Consider the following 19,803-nt stretch of genomic DNA (forward strand, 5'->3'; position numbering starts at 1 on the left):
AAACTTCATTACAGACACCTTACAGCTGATTATTGCATTCTGGTGCCAAAGTATCATCCAGAGAGCTTCACCGGAGGTCACAGTGGGCAGAGAGGTCCGTCTGTAACTAGAAGTTGTCTGTAAGTCCGGTGTTCTTAAGCCGGAGACCACGAAGCAATGGTCCACACGGATATGTGTAGAAATGACTTATATTTATAAAGAAGCACAAATCATACAGGTGTTTTTAAATGGCAAAACATCCCCAATATTCACCCCATCTGTGCAGGAGTCGACAATCTCTTTTTCTTCCGTTTCGTGGACAACAGGGTGGAGTCACGCGTGTCATGCGATGTTCTAGGTCGTGGCCCCTTCTTCATACATGATTTGTGCTTCTTTATAAATATAAGTCATTTCTACGCATTTCCGTATGAACCATTGCTTCATTGTATTGCTCAAGATTGTGTTCGGGTTCGAAGACCTGAAGAGGCTATTGATTGGGGGCGAGCCAAGGTGTGTTTTTGTCAGGGACCGCCTGTAGTAATATTATATTACGTTGTCACAAACATATATTTATACCATTTTGTTTGACTAACAACTTGCATTTTCCATGAAAGAGAATGTTACTTTCCCATTGTCGATTTTTAATGGATTCCTAGATTAAAGGCACCAAAATTTAAACTCTTTGGGAATAAAAATATTTACAAAAATGTACATATCAGGGTAACTTATAGTAATACTATAACAGCTACAACATAGGGACAACTTTTGGAGTTTAAATGGTTTGGATAGTAATTATCTTATTGATCTATCTATATCAGCTAGATGGTGGTTTGACCTATGGACCCAATAGGGGTTATTTATTAGAGCTTCTATGCCATAACACTGGCGTAGAGGCCCTGAAAAAATCTGAATGCTAGCAAATCGCTAGCATTTTTATGCCAGGTCCATGTCAAGGGGGAGTGCAGGGGTGTGAAGAAGGGCACTGCCGGTGGGATAGTGTGGGTAGCCGGCGAGGGTCTTCCTGTCCCTGATATTTCTATGCCAGGTAGAACCTGGTATAAAAATAAAATGCTCCACAGCCAGCAGCTGCATTTATCAAGAAGTTGGAACTTCTCAATATATCGGACTGTGCCAAAGGGGCGACAACTTGGAAAGGGGGGGGGGGGGTAACACAGCTTGTATTACATTTCTCTGGCATATGGACCTTGAAATAGTCTTCCCCCCTTATACCACCTCTCCGTTAAGTGGGTATAGAGGGGCCTAAAAGTGGACATTCTCCACTGTGGAGTAAGCCAGTCAGCACAGGGCATTACTGTTCCGCATCTGTGTACTGGCTATAGCCCACACCCGGAACGGGCGCAGTTTATAGCACAATTCTAGGCCAGGCAGGATCTGGCCTATAATTGCTTGGCTGCTCACTGGCCATCGGGAATATCAGGAGGCTGCCCCCTATAGAATAGGGCCAAATGTCCAGCTCACTGTTTAGTGGCTTGCGTGATGAACTGCAGTATAGCTTCTATACAACTGAATACAGGCAGTCCCCGGGTTACATACAAGATAGGGTCTGGAGGTTTGTTCTTAAGTTGAATTTGTATGTAAGTCGAAACTGTATATTTTATAATGGAAGTTTTAGACAATTTTTTTTCTTTTGCCCCAGTGACAATTGGAGTTTCAAAATTTTTGGTGTAATTGGACCAAGAATTATCAATAAAGCTTCATTACAGACATCTTACAGCTGATAGTTGCAGTCTGGGACTATAGTAAAGCATCCAGAGAGCTTCACCAGAGATCACATGGGGCAGAGGGGTCCGTCTGTAACTATGGGTTGTCTGTAAGTCGGGTGTCCTTAAGTAGGGGACCGCCTGTACACAGATAAAGCTGGATTTCGACTAACATTCTCTATTGTAATAATAGCAGACAGAAGCCGGTCCACCACAGGTGTACAATGGGACCTTCAGATACCTGATAATTTCAACGTATGCTTTGCATAGCTCATTAGTGTCACTATCATAGAAATCTCCTTTCATACAAGATTTTGTAAATTTTTTTATTCAAAATGATCCATGACAACTATATCCATCACCACTAGAATCATGCGGAATTTTACTCTAACATTAATGTTCTATGTGGCATATTTGCAGCTAGAAAGGAGATTTCTGCATATTTTATATATCTTGTTGCAGAAAAGGTGCATCGGTTTATTGTTGATTTTAACCTCATTTGACGTAATGTCTTCCTATGACAGCGGGTAATTACTATGATTTAGCTACAGTTAGTGCTAAGCATGGATTGCTTTGTCCTCTATGCATCCATAAAGCCAGCAACATTTGTGCTGAATTAATCTTGTCCTCCTTGGAAACATATATTTTATGAATGAGGAAATATATATAGCCCCAGAAGCGCTGTTAAAACTCTGACAAAACATAACTCTGATACACGGTGTCACGTTAAGTATGGCACAGCTCCTGGCATCTCCCATGGCGCATCATTAAAATCCACAGTTTAACATCACCACCACAGTTAATTGGTATTTTTGTCAAGACAAACAACCCACAAGTGACTTAGCAGGTCTGCAATAGGTTCGCCATGCCTATCAGGTCTCCATGCCTTTGTAAACTTCTGTAAACTTTTTGAAGTTTTGAAAAGTCTGGAAATGTTGATTAAAGAATTAGAACAAGTGGCATATTTCTATAAAATAGTTGAAACGTCTCCCCCCCCCCCTTAAATTTAAAATGTTATTGTATGTTCTAACATAGAATGTTTTAAAAGATACAAAAAAGTCAACTAATAAAAATATTTTTGGATATGAAGGAGAAAGGAAAACACTTATCGGGTTTTGCACAAAGATGACCCCTTTTAGATACTTTATGCTTCCTTTCAAATAATCTCAGAAGTGTGTCCGGTAGGTTCTATGACTAAAGGTCGTTTTTTCACCCGAATCGGGTCAGCTTGTCTGTATATATGTAGTCACTCTTTTTATGTAATCTAATATAACATTGAAGAATCTTTTAGTCCAGTGCCGGAACTCCTTCAATTTTTCTCCTGTGTTTGTTTCATTAGTGTCTGGACAACTTGTTCCATGGCAGTGACCCGAAATGAGATCGGACACACAACTACAAGGATCTCCAGGGGTGAGCTGTGATGAACTTTTTTTCAATATATTTGCTTCAGGTGGCCTACATTCAACAGGCTAGGAGACATTCACCAGACTGTGAGACAAAACTGGCCATACTAGTTATGTTCAGCGTTAGACTTCGTTTCTTGGGCACACATGTTAAATGTTTCAGTCCACCTTTCACCAATCCTTAGGAAATATTCTAGTAGCCTTAAAATTGGTCTGTAGTTAACTAAACATCTGGAGCTCACAGCTATTTAAGAATTTGGAACCACCAGAGATTCCTCTGGTTCTCTGTTAGGTTCACTTGACCACTGCTAAGGTTATGGAACCGGTCAAAATTGGTATGATAAAAACTAAATAGGAATGGGGGCTTCTCATCTCATCAGATGGTTGTAGGTAAACAAAAGACTTGAGTCATCACTAGAAGTGTCTTGTACATTTCTTCTTTCTTCCTTTCTATTATTTGTACACTTAAAACCACAGTACTGAAATCGGTCAAACATAGAATCCATTATGGAGGACCTCCTCAGATCTGGATAAAGGGCATATGGAAAGTGGCTGATATCAAATCGAAAACAAATCGTCAGTCTCCCTGAGCTCCTTAGAGATGACTGGAGCAGAACGGACTTTCATAGCCATCTGCTCCAGTCATCTTGGGGAGTAAAGAGGGGTCCGATGGAGGTCTGGTGGACCCACCATTCTCGTGACCTATGGGGGTCTCATCACTAAGATCCCCACCAATCAGCCTGTTAGGTCCTATCCTGTGGTGGCAAAATCCCTTTAAATTACCATTATCCCTTATTGTATTAAACTATGAAGCCGGGATCAGGCAAAGTGGAGTCTCCCATAATTAAAACTTCTTTCTACTTCCTATGAAAACTTTTTTATTTTAAAACAAACATCTCCGAGACTGTGGTCGCACCATAAAAGCAAACACAGAAATCACTTTATTTTTTAACGGATGTCAAGAAAAATGAGCCATTCTTCATAAGAAATCCTTCTTTTCTTTTCTTTCTGATTCAAGCCATGGAGATACGACAGTTATTTCCAAGAGGGGAAATTACTTTGACCTGTTGCCATTATTTAATTCCCATCTTTCTCTCTATTCTATTTGAACTTAATCTTCGCGATGAGTAAGTCAGTCTTTATCGGTCCAGTAACACCACACACATGGTTATCAAAGGAGACAAGTCATAAGAATAAAGAGATGTCTAAGGGCATCCTAATACCTACAAAGATTATGAGAACCGGAGCACAATGGGGTATACAATAGTCATTTATAAGGAATTTACCGTTTTCGATAAGAAGGAGCCCAGGTGATAGTGTAACAAATTATAACAGATATTTCCAGTGATGGAGGGTCTCCACATGTATTCTACACAGGGCTGGACTCTATCAGCATCAATCTATCTAATACAAAAATGAGCAGCTTAATAAAATAATGTAGATTATGGGGCATATTTATCATACCAGAAACCAGACAATGGGGTTCATTTACTAAGGGTCCGAATCTCGCATTTTCGTCAGGTTTCCCGAATATTTCCGATTTGCGCCGAATTGCCCCGGGATTTTGGCACACGCGGATTGTGGCGCATCACGCGACACAAAACGGTTGGGCGTGGCCATCGGAAAACCCAATGGATTCATAAAAACCGCAGAATTTTTTTAAAAAATTGTGCCGCAAGAATAGCACTCACATACACCGGGACGAAGAAGGTGAACTCTGGCGGACTTCAGCGCAGCAGCGACACCTAGTGGATATCGGGTGCACGACCTTAGTGAATCCCGGCAAGCTCCGAATCAACGTTGGACAACGCGCCGCGGGATCGCGAATAGATCGGGTAAGCAAATGTGCCCCAATGTGGTGATAGATTTCCCCCCCGCTATATATCTATCTATATACCTTTTACCATCTCCACCAGCTTCAACTCTGTGCTTTCTTCAATTGAGGCTGTGACAGGCTGCTGAACTCGGGGAGCAAAGAGGGGTCTGCTGGAGGTACCTTGGACCCCATCGGACCCCCCTTGCCCCTGTAATCTTTGGATAGGGCCTAACTTGTTTCATGGGAAAACCCCTTTAACATTTTAGCCGTACCTATTAAGGCAAGCAAAGAGTTGGAGTTGGTTGAGGTGTTTAACTGTCTTCTTTAAGAGATTACCATATTTTTCGGATTATAAGGCGCACCATGAATAAATGCCTGCTAAAATGTCTAGGTTCATATATAAGGCGCACTGGATTATAAGACGCACCATCAATAAATGCCTGCTAAAACGTCTAGGTTCATATGTAAGGCGCACCGGATTATAATGCACACCTGATTATAAGGATGAATGACCAGCAGGTGGCAGACCTGTGCACAGTTCAAGGCAGCTGTTGTCTCTAAGTATGGTTCATATATAAGGCGCACTGGACTATAAGGCACAAATTTGATTTCTGAGAAAATCAAAGGATTTTTTGTGCGCCTTATAGTCCGAAAAATGTGGTAATGAGCACAATTTTTACCTTATTTACATGAAAACTAAGAAATGCTGCTGATGCTACAGGATCGTTCAGAAAGTTAAGTGCCCCTCGCGGTGAGATTGAGAAATTTATGTAAGACTCCAGGGACGCCACGAGTATTACATTGAGAATATCACCAGTTTTACTTTACTAAATAGCACTCCTTCAGATGATTTCGATTAAACCAACCCTCTAAGGATGAGTCTGAATTGTGGGTCGGAGAGAGGTGATAAGGAGAGCAGGTATTTTTTCCATTTTCTTTCTCAATTGACATCTAAACCTGAACAAGGCCCCCGGGAAGTGATACTAATTACAGTGATTACCCAATTAAATCTGAATGGCCATGAAGTGGGACGCTACACTGCAATTCCCTCTAAACAGCGCTCTACTCTGCAGACAAAACTTCAGCAGAATCAACTCATATCCGGAGCGCGGAGAATAAAGAGAAAATCCATAAAGCTGCTGGTTTGTTGTGACATTCATCTTCTTAGAGTGGTTATCATGTGTCGGCCCACACGAAATGATAAATGGCATATCACACCCAGATTATCAAGCATTAGAGATATGCAATTTAAGTGTCTCCTAGATTTTCCGAAATGTTGCACTTTTATATTGTCTGCAGGGAAGCAAAGACTCCTGACAAGGACTGAGTGTGTAAACAGAGAGGTAGAAAGAAACCGTGTTTTTCACATTTCTAATTCACATCCCTGGAGTTTCTGTCTAAAATAGTACGAGGGGAAAGTTAGGGAATGACAGAAGAAGGATATATCTTATTAATGTGCTATCACATTTTTGTTAACACGTAGATGGAAAGAAAGACCATCAGAGTCATACTTTTCTAAAAAAAACCTTCTATACAGACATAGCACTAGTTTCAAAACACATAAGATGTATTAAATGGGTTGTACCAACTTTAATTTTTTTCCCCTGTCTAAAGATCTGATGTGTAGGGGTTTGACTGCTAGGACCCCCACGATCACAAGGAAGAATACCACTAAATGAATGAGGAAACAGGTTGAGCAATCATGCATCCTGACGCTCCACTAAGTGCTACATAAATGTGTGAAATTTCTGAGTGCAGTGCTTTGCTATCTCCCACCAGGGCCGGATTAGAGGGGGGGGGCTCATGGGGCTCGAGCCCCGGGGCCCCCACCACTTTCACTTTTTAAGGGGCCCCCACCAGTTGGCAGGCTACATACTACAGGGGGCTGGCAGGCTACATACTTCCAAAAACATTGTTGGAAGGGCCCCCACCAGTTTGCGCCCAGGGGCACCCACCACCCTTAATCCAGCCCTGTCTCCCACAATCATGTTCGCTACCAATGAGAGTGCCAGAGATAGTGGAGCGCTGTGCTTGGCACTCCCAGCACTCCCATAGTATTAGATAGAGAGGCAGGATTCATGCTCAACCTGCAGCTTCAAAAAATTAGTGAGAACAGGACCCCATTCTTGTGAACTACGGTGGTCGATTCTGACAAACTGTGAGGGTCCATTCTTATGATCAATGTACTGTAGGTCTCAGCTGAAGCCCATCCATCAGACTGTTCTCTCTATTCTGCTGGGATAAGAACCACAGTAGATTAAACCATTTAAAGTAATTTAGTTATGAAACAATAGGGGATGTCCACTGTATAACCCAGAGTCGACTCCAGGATTCAGTAGGCCCCTGGGCAACAGAGCCTTCGTAGGCCCCTTTGCAGTGAACTCACTTGGTGGAATTAAAAATTCAGAAGCTAAAACAGTCTCCCGTTGCCTTAAATATTTCCCAGTTTATCATACTAAACAGCCCAATGATGATTATTTCATATAAAGCCCCCTTCAACTCCTATGGATTCATTATGTTCCCCCTTACGGCAGCTCTGGGCCCCAGCACTTGCCCAGTTATGCCCAATGCTGGCGCCGGCCCTGGTAAAACCTAACGCTACAGAATCAGTTATCATGTCTCGTTAAATAGTTAAAGGAACATTCCAGTCAAAGCTAATTAATTAAATAATGCATGGAGCAGGACCTAAAGGGAGGAGAAGGACTCATTTTCATTGTATCCCTAGAACCTTGTTCATCCCCTCAGGTCCTGCACAAGGTAAATCAATGAATCAGCTGTGACTTGAACTTTCCGTTAAGCAAGTAATGATAACAAGTCCTACATCTGTATTTCACACAGGCCCCCTGAGGAAGCGGTAACGCGAAACGCGCGTCGGGGTACTGGCGTCCCCGCCACACACAGCATGGGTAAGCTGATCCTGCTATCATCCAGTTAGAATAAGCACTTAGCACTTTACCATAACTTTACAACTCTATGTTAGGTTGGATCACCAATAACTTCCTTTGCACAGGCACTTTATAAGATTTTTCTATTAATGTATACACATCAAGATGCCTGGGTTCATAGTGCTTAAATTGCTGATTTGTGTTGCGTGGATGCAATAGTGGAATCCCGAGGACAATATACTGTAGCCATACTGTCACATTGATGTTTTTAAATGTCATGGATTATTAAAAGAAGTTTTTAATTCTAAATGGTGTAATCTAGTTTATGTGGACCGGATATCACTCATGAGTTCTTTAAGGTTTTGTCTACATCTGTATTTGCAGGAGAATGGACAAGTCAAGCCAAAATTAAAATAATTTTTAAAAATATAAATTCTTGATCTACTTTATTTATAAATTAATGTTATCCAAGAAGGTGTTACCAGTTGAGGATGTGACAGAATTAGTTCGCTGGGACATATCTTTAATTGGTAACACCCACTTGGTAAAATTATTAACCAGGGTATTGGGAGTTGCCAGGGCAGCCACTGATCTGACAAAGACCTCTGTGTCTGACATGTATGGAGGCCTATTAGGCCCAGTCCAAGACTGGGTCTAATAGGCAAACTTTCAGTAAAACACTGACAGATACAATACATTGCAGTACAGGAGTACTGCACTGTATTGTATAAGGGATCAAGGTATCCCTAGTGTAAGTCCCCTAGTAAAACAGTAAAAAAAAAAAAAAGGATTAAAAAACAGCACACAAATTCCCTATATATAATTCCATTTTGTGTTAAAATAAAAAAAATAAAAAATAAAATAATTAAACCCACCCAATAAAATTGGTACCGTCGCGTCTGTAGTGACCATGACCAAGCAGATACAACATTATTATACCTGCAATGTAAAGTGTCAAAAAAAATAAAAATAAAAGACTAAATATAAATTGCAATTTCAGTGCTTCCAACCACCTAAAAAAATGAAATAGAAAGCAATCAAAACGTCAGATGCGACGTATAAAAGTTCCAATCCAACCGTTACCTTTTCCAGCAATAAACAAGCCCAAATAATCCTCTTTTGATTAAGAAATTAAAAAAAGTTATAGCTCTCAGAACATGGCGACACACGTGGTTTTCTTACAAAGGAGTTTTTATTCTCTAAAGTAGTAAAATATAAGAATACTTGTACATGTCTGGTGTCTCCTTAATCATACTAACCCGCAGAATAATTGTATCATGTCTATTATAGTGTATGTTGAACTACATGAAAGTTTTAATTAAAAACAAGTGGCAAAACAGCTGTATTAATCTGTTCCATTGCAGTAAAGTTACCATAGATACTCGTGTATAAGCAAAGTTTTTCAGCACAAAAAATGTGCTGAAAATCCTCAACTCGGCTTATACATGAGTCAATACAGCAAAAAAATACTTAAAAAGAAAACTTATATGCTCACCCTCCAGCGGCCCCGATGCGCAGCGCTGCTCCCCCGATGTCAGCGCGGGTCTTCTTCTGTAACATCCTGCTGGGCTCCGCCATGTTTTTCTCCCGGATGGTGCATAGTATGACATCAGGGAAGTGCTTAGCGGCACCCAGCAGGATGTTACTGAAGAAGGAAGACGGGTGCGGAAGCCAGAAAAGGACCCGCGCTGACATCGGGGGAGCAGTGCTGCGCATCGGGGCCACCGGAGGGTGAGTATATAAGTTTTTGTTTTTTTGGTTTTTTTAGTGCTTGGCTGGCTGTATACTACTGGGGGCAGGCTGGAGTGACTGTATGCTACTGGGGGCAGGCTGGGCTGGCTGTATACTACTGGGGGCAGGCTGGGCTGGCTGTATACTACTGGGGGCAGGTTGGGCTGGCTGTATACTACTGGGGGCAGGCTGGGCTGTATACTACTGGGGGCAGGCTGGGCTGGCTGTATACTACTGGGGGTAAGCTGGGCTGGCTGTATACTACTGGGGGTAGGCTGGGCTGGCTGTATACTACTGGGGGCAGGCTGGGCTGGCTGTATTCTACTGGGGGCAGGCTGGGCTGGCTGTATACTACTGGGGGCAGGCTGGGCTGGCTGTATACTACTGGGGGCAGGCTGGGCTGGCTGTATACTATTGGGGGCAGGCTGTGCTGGCTGTATACTATTGGGGCAGGCTGGGCTGGCTGTATACTACTGGGGGTAGGCTGGGCTGGCTGTATACTACTGGGGGTAGGCCGGGCTGGCTGTATACTACTGGGGACTTGCTGGCTATATACTACTGGGGACTTGCTGGCTATATACATGGGGGGGTCAGTGATCAATGCATTTCCCACCCTTGGCTTATACTCGAGTCAATAGATTTTCCCAGTTTTTGGTGGTAAAACCTTTAAAAGCCAGAAGGCGAGGCCACACAATTATATCTTCTGGGAAGCCCAAGGTATTTCAATCCTGCTGATGTGTTATAAAGACATAGGAAAGCAATAAATAAGTCGGCTGTGTGACATTCATTAATAAATCAATAAGTATATTGTTTTATTCTATTTTATGAGGAACAAAGTTGGTTTTGATTTACTGGACAGCGTTTGATATGTGCTTTTTAAAGTCCAAAGGGGGAGATGAGAGGCATAGATGTAAGTTTCTTTGTGTGATTCAGTCTTTACCATTGGGTTTTCAATTTCTAAGATACTACTACACCTTCAGCCTTTGAGCTGAATCTAAAATGTAAAGAAAAGTACAATAAGACAAGTATTTATGAAACTGTAAAAAACACAAAAAAGTAGCAACCTAGTTGCAAGTGTAGAATACCATATATTTTAGCATAGTTTGTCATATTTGCATTAGAAATTTGAGGAATTGTGTAAAATGTTTCAGTTCTACGTCGCTGCAATTCCCCACATCAAAGGGCTATTCCACATGTATAATTTGCCGACCATCCATGGAGGTTAGACCGGTGGAATCTTGGCCAGGATGACAATTGCAACCAAGAAGCAAGCATTAACTCTGGTTACAGACATTTCTTGCATGTAGATGATATGTTTAAAGAGCTGCTATACCGCTCCATTACTGAATGTATGAAAAGCTGTTGATAAACCTACACAGCAGGATTTATTGGGAATGGAATGACTTATATATGGAATGGTGGATTTGGGAAGTAGTAGTAATTCAAAGGGCATCTGTTAGCAGATTTCAATGATAAGTGACAATGACAAGTCCACAAGAACTATACTAACGTGTGCCCACAAAGTTTTTTAGCTAATAATGCATATTTTTTTTACTTTTTAAGCCTAACTGGCACCCTGCCAGAATGAGCAGTGATTCCGGAGGGCTTGTACTATTCATGCCAGTCCCTCTTACCCCTTCCTTCACTGATGAGACAATGGGGCAAATTTACTTACCTGATCCAGTCGCAATCCCCGATTTGGACTGTCCAACGAGGATTGTGCACAATGAAGATTGTGCGCCCGAGTTCCTGCATCCGTCGCTTCCCAGCCGAGGTCCGCCGGAGTTCACCTTCTTCTTCTCGGTGCTTGTAAGTGCGTCACAATTCTAAATGTTAAGTCCTGCGCATTGTCCGAATCCGTCGTGTTGTTCGACAGACCGCCCCCCCCCCCGATTTCTGTCACGTGCACTCTCTTTATGTGCATTGTTATATTCCTTCTATCTATTGTGCATCAAATCCCCCATTCCCTCCCCTCTTGCTTTACGTTTTCACAATCGTGCATCCTTCCATAAAATTCTGCATCGTTTTATGCTTGCCTAAATGCATACTAACATGTCCGGTCAACATTTTTGCATTTCTTTTAAATTATACTTTAAGTTTTATGTGTTGACCTATATATATATATATATATATATATATATATATATATATATATATATATATATATATATTTATTTTATACATTTTTTATATATGTTCTGTGTTTTTTGTTGTTATTAATATTTTTTAGTATTGGTCTGATGAAGGGTTATCCCGAAACGCGTTACCTATGAACCAAAACATTGTTTATCACTTATAATAAAGACGATCCAAACCTTTACCAAAATTCGCTTTGGTAATTAATTCCTGGTTACAAGCGCACCCATCCGCAATACCAAACTCTTTCTCCCGCCTTACCCACGTGCAAGCTAGCGCCGATGCGGCAAAATCTGATCGCGTGCTCCAAAATCCCGGGGCAATTTGGTGCAAAATGGAAATCATCGGGAAACCCGACGAAAATGCGCTCCACGGACCCTTAGTAAATAAGCCCCAATGTCTAAGTCTCTGTTCTGCAATGCGCTGCCAAAGGGAGGGGGAGAGCAGACATGAGGTGAAAGATACCCTGCCTCACATGAATAATATATGCCCTTGGGACTCACTTGGGACAGAATGCCAGGTAGGCTTATAAAGTTTATTTTCTGGGTATAGGAACTATGCATGCTTTATCTATATGTTATTAGGCTTATTGGTGATCATCTGGTTATAGGTTCCTTTTAAGGTTAGGGAAGATAGAATTTGGAATATGGAGGGTTTAAAGCCATTTTAAGTTAATATATCTGTCCTAAATGATTTCCCTTACTACTGAATGAGATAGAGTTAGAAGCAGTGTACCTGATTTATATAAATGGATAGAAATTGGCAACGCAAAAGGGTATCTCCAGGACTCCAGGAAAGTGAATAAAATATGTCTTCATTAGAACATGGTTAAAGCAGCTGTACATTCATAAAGGGAGAAACAACTATGGATCTACATGTTTTAAGTTATTGAATAAAGCTGTAAGTCACGATCAATGTTGGCTGCCAGTAGATAGGTAGATATTTTCTCAGGTTAATAATGGTATTGCCAGAGAGTCAGGCAACTCCAAAATCTCTGGACTTGGTCTTGGCTGGAAAAAATTGTTTTAGTCAGGAAGTACTTAAACAATAAGGGACTTACTTGAGAGTATAAAATGCTTTAACACACACAAAAAATGATCAACTGGTGATTTCATGGAAGTAGTCATTGGGGGTCATTTACTAAGGGCCCGATTCGCGTTTTCCCGACGTGTTACCCGAATATTTCCGATTTGCGCCGATTGTACCTGAATTGCCCCGGGATTTTGGCACACACGATCGGATTGTGGCGCATCGGCGCCGGCATGCGCAAGACGGAAATCGGGGGGCGCGGCCGAGCGAAAACCCGACGGATTCATAAAAACCGCCACATTTAAAAAAAAAATTGTGTCGCGAAAATTTCACTCACGTTCATCCAGGATAGGCCGGTGTATTTCGAGGCATTCCTGCGGACTTCAGCGCAGCAGCGCCACCTGGTGGACGGCGGAGGAACTACCATCATAAATCCCGTCCGGACCCGAATCCGGCACAGAAAACGCGCCGCTGGATCGCGAATGGGCCGGGTAAGTAAATCTGCCCCATAGTGTAGAGGTTTTCTGATGTCACTAGAGGGACTAACCAAATGTAATATAATGTAATTGTACCTTAAATGTGTGGATGAGTATTATTGGACCAATATGTAGCAGTAATTAAAAATGTTTTTGATGTTTATCATACTACTGGTATTGTCACTTCATTTACATATCTAATTACTATGGTATCAACTGTGTTCCTGCCAAACACAGTCATAAAGTTTCATTTTGTATAAAATGTTTAAATTTAATACAATGGTGGTTAAGCCAAAGAGTGACCTGATGAGCAGACGGCCACTTTTTCAGACATTGATTGTTCGTTAGTATAGCGTTATATTTAATCCTCTCTTAAAAAGAGTCTAAATCAACATCAGTGACAGCCTTGGCATCACACCCAAAATGCTATAGGAGCAAATTAAGTTGAACAGCCAATTTGGCAGAGTTCTTAAACCGGGGCTATAAAAATGTAACTCCTACTTTACTAAATCAGCTCCATAAAATCAGATACAGGCAATTTCATGGCAATACTTATATTCTACGTCCATACAGTTAGATCATAAAATGTAGGCCTTCTTAAACACTGCACAAGGGATTGACAAAATATACAGACACCAAAATTGACTAAATTTCATACCGGAACACTATGGGTCCTCCATCCATAATGGACCTTTGCATCTCCATGTAGGATCTAAGATATTGTAAACAGTATTACTTATACGAAATGGACCCTAATATCAAGTGATTGTTGTCTCCTGCTGGACTTGGGAAGAAAGGGGGGCATCAGAATGTGTTAAAACCTGGTGTACTTGAGGATACAAGTCCAACCCTGGATTAACCTGTAAAAGTCTAATTGTAAAAGTATACACCCTACTGACTACATTTTTCAGACTAAGATATTTATTATTTGAAATGTATTAAAATATTTGGTTGTCTTTAAAATGTGTAGCATTGGTGACAGTGGGCAATGCCAATGCTGCATCAACCAAGTGACTCAAGCTGTAAATGACTTATGTATTGCGCTTCTTGATATACCAGCCCCAGCTAGGTTCTCTGCTTTAATTCTGTTTGGTCAAGCCTCTTCCCTACTTGTTAGAGAAGGAAACTGCAACAGTAGATGCACCGATTCCTTAGAGCAGGGAAGTCGGATCATCAGACCGAGTTAAGCTCAGATCCTGATCAGTCAATTAAGTTTTTTGTGTTTTTAGAATTTTTTACATGGTGACAGGTCCTCTTTAATACCCAGGATGAAAAGTAGCTTGGTTATGAAAGGTAAATTTTAGGGATCCTACCAAAAACATTTAAACAATGTAGCGTCTTGAGAGATAGACTGGCTTTGTTCATCTTGAGGACATCAATGGAGATAATGATAAGTTGACTTACTAACACGTCAACAATTCAGAACTTTATAACCAAGTCGGACTCCGTATCCATAGCATGCTCCATATTTCATTCATCTGCAATAATGCTGAGATATATCGAGAGTTTATAGGATGTTCACGCTTCTTCATTTGAAATGCTTTATATATGTACCAGAAGGCACTGGATTAAATATGTATTGTCTGGTGGGATGTCACAGTGGGACATAATACAATTTTCCACTTGCAAAATTGGAAATTGAACCGAGAACCTACAGGTCTCTCTAGAAAGGATGCAATTTTCATGCTGAAGACAAAAGTATTATTCACTTGTATTAGGTCAGACCTCTACTGGAGCATGCATGTCTCGAAAGGCAGATCAGCAGATCTATTCATCACAGAACTTCTCCTATCTGTAGTGAAATTATAATATTTATCAGCTGTGAGAGAAAGAAAACATTCACAGCTTTGAAATCGGGAAAATAGTAAGCTGGGACACTATATATATATATATATATATATATATATATATATATATATAAATTCAAATTGTGTCGCAAGACATGCACTTACAAGCACCGGGAAGAAGAAGGTGAACTCCGGTGGACCTCAGCAGGGAAGCGAAAAAAAAAGGAAGAACAACCGGAGGACGGCGCCTCGTGTGATACCGTTGGTGTAAAGTATAGGCAAAGATAAGCAATACTGCTCACCTGTAAACCACTTGGTGGTATGCAATGTATCTTTCCAGAGAGGAATCCTCAGTGTCTTGCAGCTCCACAGTCCCCAGAGAGGCCGGTATCCATGGAGGTGGACCGGTATGGTTCGAGTATTGAAAGCAAAAAAGGGGAGGGGAATGGGACTAGGGGTGGGCGCTAGACTAGCCTTATCTCGGTGGAGTGTCTACACCAGAATAGCAAAAAATTAACTAGTTCGACTCACACCATAAGGTACAGGAAACTTTAATTAAATGAAGTTAACAATTACAATAGATAAAATGGAATACAAATATAGAATTAAATGTCCAAAAGACGCGTTTCGGGAGTAATCCCTTCATCAGAATAAAATGGACTAGTCCATTTTATTCTGATGAAGGGATTACTCCCGAAACGCGTCTTTTGGACATTTAATTCTATATTTGTATTCCATTTTATCTATTGTAATTGTTAACTTCATTTAATTAAAGTTTCCTGTACCTTATGGTGTGAGTCGAACTAGTTAATTTTTTGCTATTCTGGTGTAGACACTCCACCGAGATAAGGCTAGTCTAGCGCCCACCCCTAGTCCCATTCCCCCCCCCTTTTTTGCTTTCAATACTCAGCAGGGAAGCGACAGATGCAGGAAATCGGGTGCTCGAGCTACGTGAATCGCGCCCGACTTCATGTTCGTCGGACCGTCCGGATCGGGGATCGCGACAGGACCAGGTAAGTAAATTTGCCCCATAGTTTTTTTGTTTTAACCGGATGTTTAAGAGCAGAAGCAACTGCCTAGACTGCTAGATATAGTTTACATGTGGTTTAGGGGGAAAAGATACACTTTTAATAAAAAAACTAAATCAGACATATTTTGATAAATTATACCCCTAACATCCAAATAAAAGGAGAAATTACAATAAAAAGTTTTTTTTATTTCAAGTCTTACAATCCGAGTTCCCTGAAGAGTTAATGTAATGCACATACTGTACTTGGCTCCTTAAATGATCATTTTACAATGACAAATTATTACACATCACCTCTCTGTTCTCCTTCTTTTCACAATGAAGTAATAATTTATGTCTTTAAATTGCAAAGAATTGTGAAAGGGCAAATGTGTTTCCGAAAAAAAAAATAATTTCGGCTTTAATTTAGGCTAAAATATATCTTTGAACAAAATATTCAGAGTAGATTTGTATTCCGGTGATGTAGATAGAGCGCCATTATAAATTCATTATTTTTGCAGGTTTCAAAGAAGAGAAGAAAAGTATAAACCACCTCGAAAGATGTCAGGGAAAATACATATTAAGATAAAATGATTGAGGAACTCGTCTGTTTTTAGCAAATACTTGTATTTTCAATCAAATAACAATGTACCTCTGTGATTCCACCGGGAAATATCATTCCCCTTGTCAATATGTGATGTACCTAGTTACACTAGTCTGACACACACATAAATAGGCTACTCTGCCCATACAACTACACTTAGTATCTTAGGCATAGGCAGGGGCGTAACTTTAGGGGGTGCAGAGGGGGTGATCGCACCTGGGCCCAAGAGGTTTAGGGGGCCCTTATGGTGTCACTTTCCCATATGAGAAGGCTATTACTATAAACCATACATTATAGTCAGGGGGTCTAGCACATTCTTTGCACTGGGGCCCATCAGATTCTAGTTACGACACTGGATATAGGGTGAATAGGGTTTTTTTCCGGGTAATTGAACTGTTCAAAGTTAGGGTAAGTAAAAGTTTGGGTTTTAATGATTTCTGAAACATCGGTCATGGGTATAAGATCAATATGAGTTTATTTCATGTTACTACTACCACTGTTATCCAAAAACTGGAGATCCCAGCACTCATGTGCATAGAGATGGACGTAGACCAAGTTAAAAGTAAAAAACAAGTCCTCTTTATTGGTATTCTTTAAAAGATCTTCCACATGATAGACTTCATTAGAAGTTCAGGTCCAGGTCTGGGTTCGGCTAACCCCCCTGCTTTTAACGCTCATTATCATTGCAGGCACAGATTGTGGGTGTTAACTCTTTAAATGCCCTTGGCAAAGTTGGTAGCAGCATTTTGCGCTATCATACATATGCTGGCAGTGTAGGGTGCCACCAGTTTGGGGAGGATCATTTCACCCCCAATGATGTCATGTTAGATGACAGCATGATAATTCCAGTGATTCTGCAGATGCAGTACTTTAAATTTGACTTTTGCCATCTAAACAGTTAAAGGTGTTACTGGTGGGAGTCCAGGCGTGGGATCAGTACCTGGTCCAAAACAAATTTTTTAAATTCAAGTTCACTGAAAAAACAGGTCCACTCATCACTAGTTTTGACCTCTTGATAAAGATGGTCAGAAGTAATGACAAAACCTAATCGGTTTGTCCCTGGGCTGTCCCAATATTGTTGTCTAAGTGACTCTGTCAGTAGATATTTGATTTTTTCTGCAACATGGTCTCCAGGCTTCTGCCTCTTGGAACAATCCCAGTATAGGTGGCAGCTGACCCAGGCAGGTCAAGAGCAGTGGCGTAACTAGAAGCTGATGGGCTCCAGTGCAAAGTCTGTACCAGGCACCCAACTATAATGTATGGTTTGTAGTAATAGTCTTCTCATATGGGAAAGTGACACCATAAAAGCCCCCTAAACCTCTTGGGCCCAAGTGCGATCGCATCCTTTGCACCCCCTCAAGTTACACCCCTGGTCAAGAGATATTGGAGTGAAGCACCATGATTCAGTAGGAGAATGGTTAGGTCAGGAGTTTTGGTAATGTGAAGAATGGGGCAGTAGGTAAGGGCAGTACTAGTGTTTCTAAGTGATTCATAGACAGGACTAATTACAGAAGAAATGCAGGTCAGGAACTGGATACAACAAATGTGGTAAAGAAAGGTCAACAGACAAGTCCAGACATGGAAGTTGGTTTCCAAGCAGAAGTCAGGATACATTAACATAAAACTAACGAGGAAACTTAATGCTCCACCTCTTTGTATATGGAGATATGTTCGGAGGCAGAACATTTAGTTGACTTCTGGCCCTTTAAACAAATTTTGAGTCAATGTAAAATTCTGTGTAAACATGCGACTACTTTACATTTCTGCCACTTAGCAGCTGTTACTGTAAATAGGTAAATGGTTTCCTTATGCAGCTTCGAATCAGAGAGCAATTACTTTAAATTTATTGCTCATTATAACAAATTCATCTGCAGGTAAGCAATGCTCACACGGGTAGAATATGAATCAGATCTAAATCCTATTACCTCTCAATTGCTAAATGGAAAATGTTTATTACAAAAAAAGTTTTGAAACACTAAATGGAGGTAAAAGGCAAAAGGCAAGTAGCTTCAATACTAGCGTAAGCAATTTAGTAGATGATTCCTAAATGTTAAGAAATGACTAGCAGTTACCGTTTTCTACTGGTCATAAAATATATCTTTTATATTTTATTATAGAAAATGCTTCTCTTACTACTACTGGTACGTTCAATATTATTTGCTATTTACAGGGTAAGAGATCATGGGGCTCATTTACTTAGGGTCCGCGGACCGCATTTTCGTCCGGTATCCTTACGATTTCCGTGTTGCGCTGCACTTAACAGGGATTTTTGCCACAATCGCGCCGACTTTCAAGCAACGCAAATCGGGGGACGTGGCCGTCGGATAACCCAACTGATTCTGACTAAGTGCGGGAATTAAAATTCAAATTGTATCACAAGACATGCACTCACATACACCGGGAAGAAGAAGGTGAACTCCGGTGGACCTCAACGGGGAGGCGACAGATGCAGGAAATCGGGCGCACGAGCTACGTGAATCGTGGCAGAACGCAGGTTTGTCGGACAGTCCGGATCGGGGAACGCACGCAGGACGGGTAAGTAACTGTGCCCCTATTTCTTTTTCATCAAGGGTCCATCAACTGTAACCCCCACTGATCACAAGAATGGTCAAGCAAAGAACTTGATTGGAGAACATAATAATAGAACTAAACAAAATTTATGGTGGGAGTTCCCTCCTGTTATCCGTGGTGGCTTAAGGGAGGGTTTTAAACATATGACATACAGGATATAGCAGGGAGTGTCGGCTATAGTCAGTTTTTATACAGGAAGACACGGGACACTAAAAAGGAGGAAGTATTGGCACAAAAAATTTGCTTCTTTATTCACATGCCAATGCAAAAGTATTAGGCCGGTGTGGGCGAAATGCAGCAAAGTAAAAACTTTTCCAAAAATAGAACAATTTTTAGCGAAGAGACAAACAAGGAATTTTGTGCTGATGATATGTCCCTAATATAGCCTTGGTCTTAAAGGGAACCTGTCAACAGGAATATCAATTTTAGCTGGTGACAGGTTCCACTGGCCTATGCTATGCTGATTTTAAAAATGCCTTTATCAGCATTCTGAATGTATTTATAGTACTTTATATAAGATTATTTCACGTCACCAGAAGCATGTGATGAGTCCTAGGCCTGTATTCCTGCGTCTTCTCTCCATACTCATGCACCTCCCTTCTCCCCACAATTGCATTTAGCAGGCAGGGGAGGGGGATGGTTTGGTGTAGAAGTAGAAT

The 19,803-nt window shown here is 41.0% G+C and overlaps 1 protein-coding gene across 5 annotated transcripts in view; it reads right to left on the reverse strand.

Annotated features, from left to right (window-relative positions):
* Nucleotides 1-19,803, reverse strand: part of PRKG1 (protein kinase cGMP-dependent 1) — an 859,223-nt gene that overhangs the window by 373,401 nt on the left and 466,019 nt on the right. The window lies entirely within an intron of this gene.

The sequence above is a fragment of the Engystomops pustulosus genome, chromosome 11 (assembly GCF_040894005.1).
Source record: "Engystomops pustulosus chromosome 11, aEngPut4.maternal, whole genome shotgun sequence".
NCBI classification, from domain to species: Eukaryota; Metazoa; Chordata; class Amphibia; order Anura; family Leptodactylidae; genus Engystomops; species Engystomops pustulosus.